The 6602-nt window shown below is 34.9% G+C and overlaps 1 non-coding gene across 1 annotated transcript; it reads left to right on the forward strand.

The window, feature by feature from the left end:
- The first annotated feature begins 3959 nt into the window (after nt 1–3959).
- LOC115869063 lies at nt 3960–4175 on the forward strand. The gene has a single exon (XR_004045970.1). It is a non-coding gene; the product is annotated as a small nucleolar RNA U3 (small nucleolar RNA).
- The last annotated feature ends 2427 nt before the right edge of the window (nt 4176–6602 follow it).

A 6602-nucleotide genomic window follows, 5' to 3' on the forward strand; every position in this document is an offset into this window, starting at 1 on the left:
CAAACTACTGAACATGAGGATTGCAATTTGCCTCCCTCTTTTTCCTATATTAACTTCCCCTTCAACTAACTTTACTGTCTCTCTCTCTCCCACTACTGATAACCTTCAAAGAATTTTTCATTTTGTTTTAAAACTTTATCTTGACATTTTACAACAGTGCTCAAATATTGTACTGATCCTTTAGTAATTTACTTTCTTCACTCAGCATAATATCCTCCAGCTTCATTCATGTTATAAGGTGCTGGGCAGATTCAGTGTTATTCTTTAGTATTGTGTAATATTTAATTGTGAATATGTAACATAGTTTGTTTATCCATGTTCCATTGATGGACATTCAAGTTTTGTGTATATCTTTTGCTCTTGCGGATTCACCTACATTGTATACGATAGGTGTTGGCATGCACATGTGTCTGTATCTATCTATTCCTGTCCTGACTTTTATTTCTCTCAGATATATAGCAAGTAGTAGGATTGTTGGGTTATATGGTACATCGATTTCCTGTTGAGGAAGTTCCATATAGATTTCCACAACTGATTATACCACCTTATAGTTTCAGCAGGAATGGGACTTTTTTGTGACTTTTTAGAATAGGGCTCAAATATAATATTGGTCATTTTTGACTGGCTTATATCACTATGAGTATGTACCATAGTTTATCCATAATGTGCTCCAGTTTCATCCATATTATAAGGTGTTCCACAGATTTATTGTTATTTTTAAAAACATTCCATAGCATCAAATTAAGAGTATGAAACATAGTTTATTTATGAAAGTTCAAGCTCTCTCCACACCAAGGATTTGCTGTTTTCTATCTTTTGGTTTTTTTTTTTAAGTAACTTTGACACTAATATTAAGGTGAGGTGATAGCTCATTTTTGTTTTGTTTGGCATCTCTCTATCAAAAACCAGTGCTCCAGGAATTAATGGAATACTGATTTAAATGTTTCAACAATTTGATACAGCCCTAGAAGCACTCACTTGGCTATGCCAAGATATTTGGAAGACAACTTCCTGGCCAACTTACAGGAATAGATCCATATTTATATCTATTACAAAGAAAGGTGACCCAACAGAATACAAAACTATCCAACAATATCAATAATATTACATTTAAACAAAATTTTACTGAAGACAATTCAAAAGCAGTTGCAGTAATATATCAACAGGAGATGACAACATTTCAAGATGATTTCAGAGGAGAGTAAGTAATGAAAGTTATTTCTTATGACAGGTAGAGCTTGGCTAAAAGCTAAGAATACCAGAAAGATGTTTACTTTTATTCTATTGACTATGTAAGGGCATTAGACTTCGTGGATTATAACAAATTAAGGGTTCCAATGAGGAGAATGGGAATTCCAGAACATTTATTGTGCTCAAATGAGACCTGCATACAGCAAGGGGCAGTCATTTTAAGAGCACAAGGGGATACCTGCATGGTTTTCAATTCAGGAGAGTTGTGATTCAGGTGTGTATCCTTTTATTATAGTTAGTCAATATCTATGCTGAGCAAATATTTCCATAAAGAGTTATCGTCTCAGAAACCTACAGGGGAAGTTGTCCTCTTCCCAATGCAGCAATCTAGCTAAAATGATATTTCAAAAATTTAATGGGATAAAAAAAAGCAAAGATTCTTAAAGAAGACAAGAGAGAGGGACCCAAGGAATACAAACAAGGAGACAAAGTACAGAACAAGTAATATAGTGGTAAATACAAACAAAAGCATATGAACTGTCACAATAAATGCAATTGATTGAACACTTCTATTAAAAATCAAGTTTTCAGAATGTATAAAAAGTAAGACTCAAATCTCCTATTAAAAATCAAGTTTTCAGAATGTATAAAAAGTAAGACTCAATTCTCATTGCCGCATACTCAATTCTGACTATATGCCTCCAATTAAAAGGGAATTTTATAAGACACAACTAGGTTGGAAGTAAATATATGGAACAGTGCATCATGCAAACAAAATGCAGTGAAATTTGAGATGCTTGTATCAGGTAAAATATACTTCTATATTAAAACATTACCACAAGAAAGGAGGGCTATTTCATAGTGATAAAGAGGATGATAGATTCATCAAGAAAACAACCAAGAACAATGACAATGCCTTAGTAAGAGCCTTAGGATATTTGAAATTGGAATCGACAGAACTGAAGGAATAAATAGGCAATTCGGCACTTGCCATTGGGATTTTTACACCTCTCAACAATTAAAGGAACAGCTAGGCACGAGGTTAATAAGTATATAGAATTCATGAAAGCCACTATCAACTGCCTTGTTTTAACATCAACAATAGTAGACGGTACATTCTTCTCAAGTGCATGTGGCACACTCACCAAGATATTTAGAGACTTCCAGATTTCCATAATTAGTGTATTTTCTGACCATACATGAGTAAAAGAACAAATTAAAGTATCTGGAAAATATCCCACATGTTGGAAAATAAATCAACATACTTCTAAATAATTCATTGGTAGAAGGTGAAACTATACAGGAAATTAGACAATATTTTGAGCAGAATGACAGTAGGAAACAGCATGTTTAAAGTTATGAGACATAAATCAAACAGAGCTTAGGGGCTCACTTATATTTGAAATATCTGTATTTAAAAATAAAATCAATGACCTTAAAATGCAAATACAAAAAGTAAATACAAAGTAAGCCAAGGAAAGGAAGTGGAAATAATGCACAAAACCGTGAAAACAATAGAGGAAATGAACAAAGCCCAAAGTTGATATTTTTAAAAGGTTTTTAAAATTGACAAGTTCCTACCTGCTTAAGACACAAAGATAAGGGGGTGTGTGAACTATCAATATCTGGAAAAAAGGTATCACCACAGATAGTGCAGACATTAAAATGTTAATATAAGAATAATATGAGCAACTTTGTGCCAACATATTTTATAATTTTGTATAAATATATGAGTATTTTTTAAAAGACAGTTTACTTAAACTCATGTCAAATGAATTATATCCAAAGCTCTCCCCTGCGAAAAAAACAAAACCTGCTGGTGAGCTCTATCAAACATTCTAAGAAGGAACAACCTCAATCTTAAAGCTTTTCAATAAATATAAGAGTTTACATTAATGCATTTAATTAACTAACATAACCACTACCAAAAAAATAATATTTTAATCCAATGTAACTCGTGAATATTGGCCTCCAAATCCCTAACAAAATATCAACAAATAGATAATATATAAATAGGAAAGTGAATCATGACTAAGCAGGGTCTATTCATAGCAATTCAAGGTTGGTTTATAATTTTTAAAAGTTATCAGTATATTCAAAGGATAAACTAGAAAACCATATTATCATTTCAATGAAGAAAACCATTGACCAAATGCAAAAGCCATTTACGGTTCTTTCTCTCAGCAAAATAAAAATAGTAGAAACATTCTTCAATCTCATAAAGGCCCTCCATGAAAACTCCAAATGGGTAATTTTGATATATTTTCTTGAAAGGCACAGGAGTAAATATTAATAAAATTGAAAACTCCACTGGTGAGAAAATGACGTTATGGCAAGGGATTTTTTTTTTCTGTCATGCTAGGACACCTGCTCATTCTGCAGGGATAACAAATACTGTCCCAGGAGAATTTCTTTGGACAGCTTACACCATGCACCCTCTAGCTCTGATATTGTGCTTCAAATTTCTTTTTGCTCCCCAAACTAAAACAGCATTTATATGGAACATGATGTGTCTCCCAAGGATGCCAAAGTGCCTGGTTTTATAATTTGAAGTCCTATCATTTGAAAAGTGCAGAATTCCTTGGGGGAGGGGCAGAGAGAAGGAAACACCATGTTTAAAAGTATATAGACCTAGCTTGTGGATATGTTTAAAAACAATAGCTTCCTATTTTAGTGTTTAGTTTAATAAAAGTTTTTATGAGTTTTGAAGAAATTATTTTTTGCTTAACCTTAGTATAACCTTGCTTGCACATTACAACACAAGCTATAAGAACTATACTTTCAGGGATCATTTCTATAGTTCGTTACTAGAGAGGTTTCTCTGATCGTGTAGAGCACCGAAAACCACGAGGAGGAGGCACAGCATTCTCTCCTGAGCGTGAAGCCGGCTCCTGGTGCTGCTTTACTGCAGCTGCCATTTGCCAATGATGATAGTTCTTCTCCGCCTTTGTGCGGAGTGAGAGGGAGAGAGTGCAGTCTGAGCGAAACAAAGCAAAACAAGACAAGACATGAACCACAATGCATTTTCCATCTGAATTAGAGCTTTATGACATGAAAACACAAGCAGGTTTAAATAAGTAGGTACTTTACTTGATGGTATTTGCTCTCTATCTCAATGAATTTTTAATTTAAAAATGTTTCCAGGTAACCAAAATCTTGTTATAAACTATATCAATATAATATTAGTTCTGGATCTTGAAGTAATTTGAGGAACTTGGAAATTATATTAAGTTGACAATATAGCAACACAATCAAACAATCATTATTGGCATTAAAATTTTGTCAGCTACCCTTCAGGCCTGGGATAGAATTTATCCCATGATTCAATTTTCAGACAGGACTAGGAAGAGAACCATAACACTAGAGAGGTATGCACACCTTATAATACTCAACCAATGAAGATCAAAATGGCAGCACTTACCCAAGGACAAAATTCAGGGGAATTAGGAAAAAATGGAAACTGGAAACACAGGGAGGAACTGGGGCATAAGTGATAGTACATCGAAGGAATTGCAATGAATGAGATGAAATAAAATATGCGTGAATTATAGATTATAAAAATGATTATCTGCTCTGTAACATTAATCCAATTCACAATAAAAAATATTTGTCCAAGAAATGGCAATCATAAATTTACATTAGTAGTGAAAGTAGAAATTGTCTGTGGTTTATCAGAACTGATCTTTGATTTAGACATACACTAATGCATGTGCAAAAAATGTTCAATTATCTAACTCACTAGAAAGTGTCTAGAGATGTTTTGGGATTGCAAAATAATTAGGCTTCTCACATTAAAAAAAACACACGTTTTACAAATCGTTATTTGCTTATGTCGCAGAGGCTGTTGGTGGCCTGTCATGGAGTTCAACACGAAGAGTTTTACAAGTAGACATTTTTTCTGTATCACTCTGCCTGAAGTAGTTTTCTAGCTACAAAGAAAGCCCCTGTGACTTAGTTGGTTGTGTGTTGTGCTAACTAACCACAGTTTGTGTCCACTAGCTGCTCCATGGGAGGATTATGAGGTTTTCTGCTCCTGAAAAGAGCAGGAGTAAACTGACAGGGGCAATGCTACTCTGTTCTGTATGGTAGTGCGAATTGGAAATGACTCAGTGGCAGTGAGTTCCTTTGTTTTTGGAGTGGTATCAAGTTTATACTATCTATGGGGTCACCATGGTGGTGCAGTGGTTACGTGCAGGGCTGTGATCCCCATGGTGAGCAGTTTGAAACCACCACAAGCTCCATGGGAGTTGTAAACTGCAGTAAACAGTTTAAGTCTCGGATACTCACAGGGGGTCATTATGAGCCAGCATTGACACCATGGCAATGAGTTTGGTCTTTGGTTGTGTTTGCCAACTCTTAGGGACAGTACATCGTGAGATCATCTTCCAAATAAACATTTTCCAGGCAAATTCTGGAACTCATGGTTTGCTTTTGGGAAATCCAGAGTAACACAGCTAGTGTTATATGTTCCACATTGGGATTTGCTCACAGGTGGCATATGTATTTTCCAAATTTGTCAAACAAAAATTGTCAAACTACTCAGATATGTCTAAGGATTCACTTTGATTAGAAGTATTAAATGTATTATATAAACTTGGGTCCAGATATAATTCTGCATTTATTTACCAAGTTTTACAAATAATTCCCAGAAAATGCCATTAGGGTAATTTTATAATTACTAATTGTTAGTTTCACACCAATTTGCATTTTCCTTCTGGTTTGTAATTAGTCCCTTTGGATCCTATTTCCCACTACAGTATTGTAGACAAATTACAGATTCACATGCTCAATCAATCTCTAAAATGCCCTCCAAGAAGCCATTCACAAATGAATAAGATTACAAATATAAGCAAAATGTTGGCAATGATCCATTATTTCCTTTCTGGGAGGAAGAGTTAGACAGTGCAAATGTAGAGGGCCATTTTGTTGTTGATAAGTGTCAAGTTGATTCTGACTCTTAGTGACCTTTGTACAACAGAATAAAACACTGCTGGTCCTGTGCCACCCTCACAATTATGGTTATTCGAACCCATTGTTGCAGCCACGGAGCCAGACCATCTCTCAAAGAGCATTGCTCTTTTTTGCTGACCATCTACTTTACCAAGCATGGTCTCCTTTTCCAGAGACTCAGCCTTTCTGATAGCATACCCAAAGTACTTAGGATAAAGTAGGGCCCTCCTCACTTCTAAGGACATTCTGGCTGTATTTCTTCTGAAATGTTTCAGTTCTTTTTAGCTTCAAAGGAACCAGGCTGTGTTATCTGCACATCAAAGGTTGCTAATATGCTTGAATTCCTTTTCCACATTAACGTTTTGAAGCTCAGGCAGACTAAAACAAAAACCAAGAACTGGTATATCAACTGGCCCCTGAAACTGTTTAGTTTCTCATCCAAATCCACTTTTTATTAGACG

This window comes from Echinops telfairi, unplaced genomic scaffold (assembly GCF_000313985.2).
Source record: "Echinops telfairi isolate 266 unplaced genomic scaffold, ASM31398v2 ScPeMD7_20;HRSCAF=75, whole genome shotgun sequence".
Classification (NCBI taxonomy): Eukaryota; Metazoa; Chordata; class Mammalia; order Afrosoricida; family Tenrecidae; genus Echinops; species Echinops telfairi.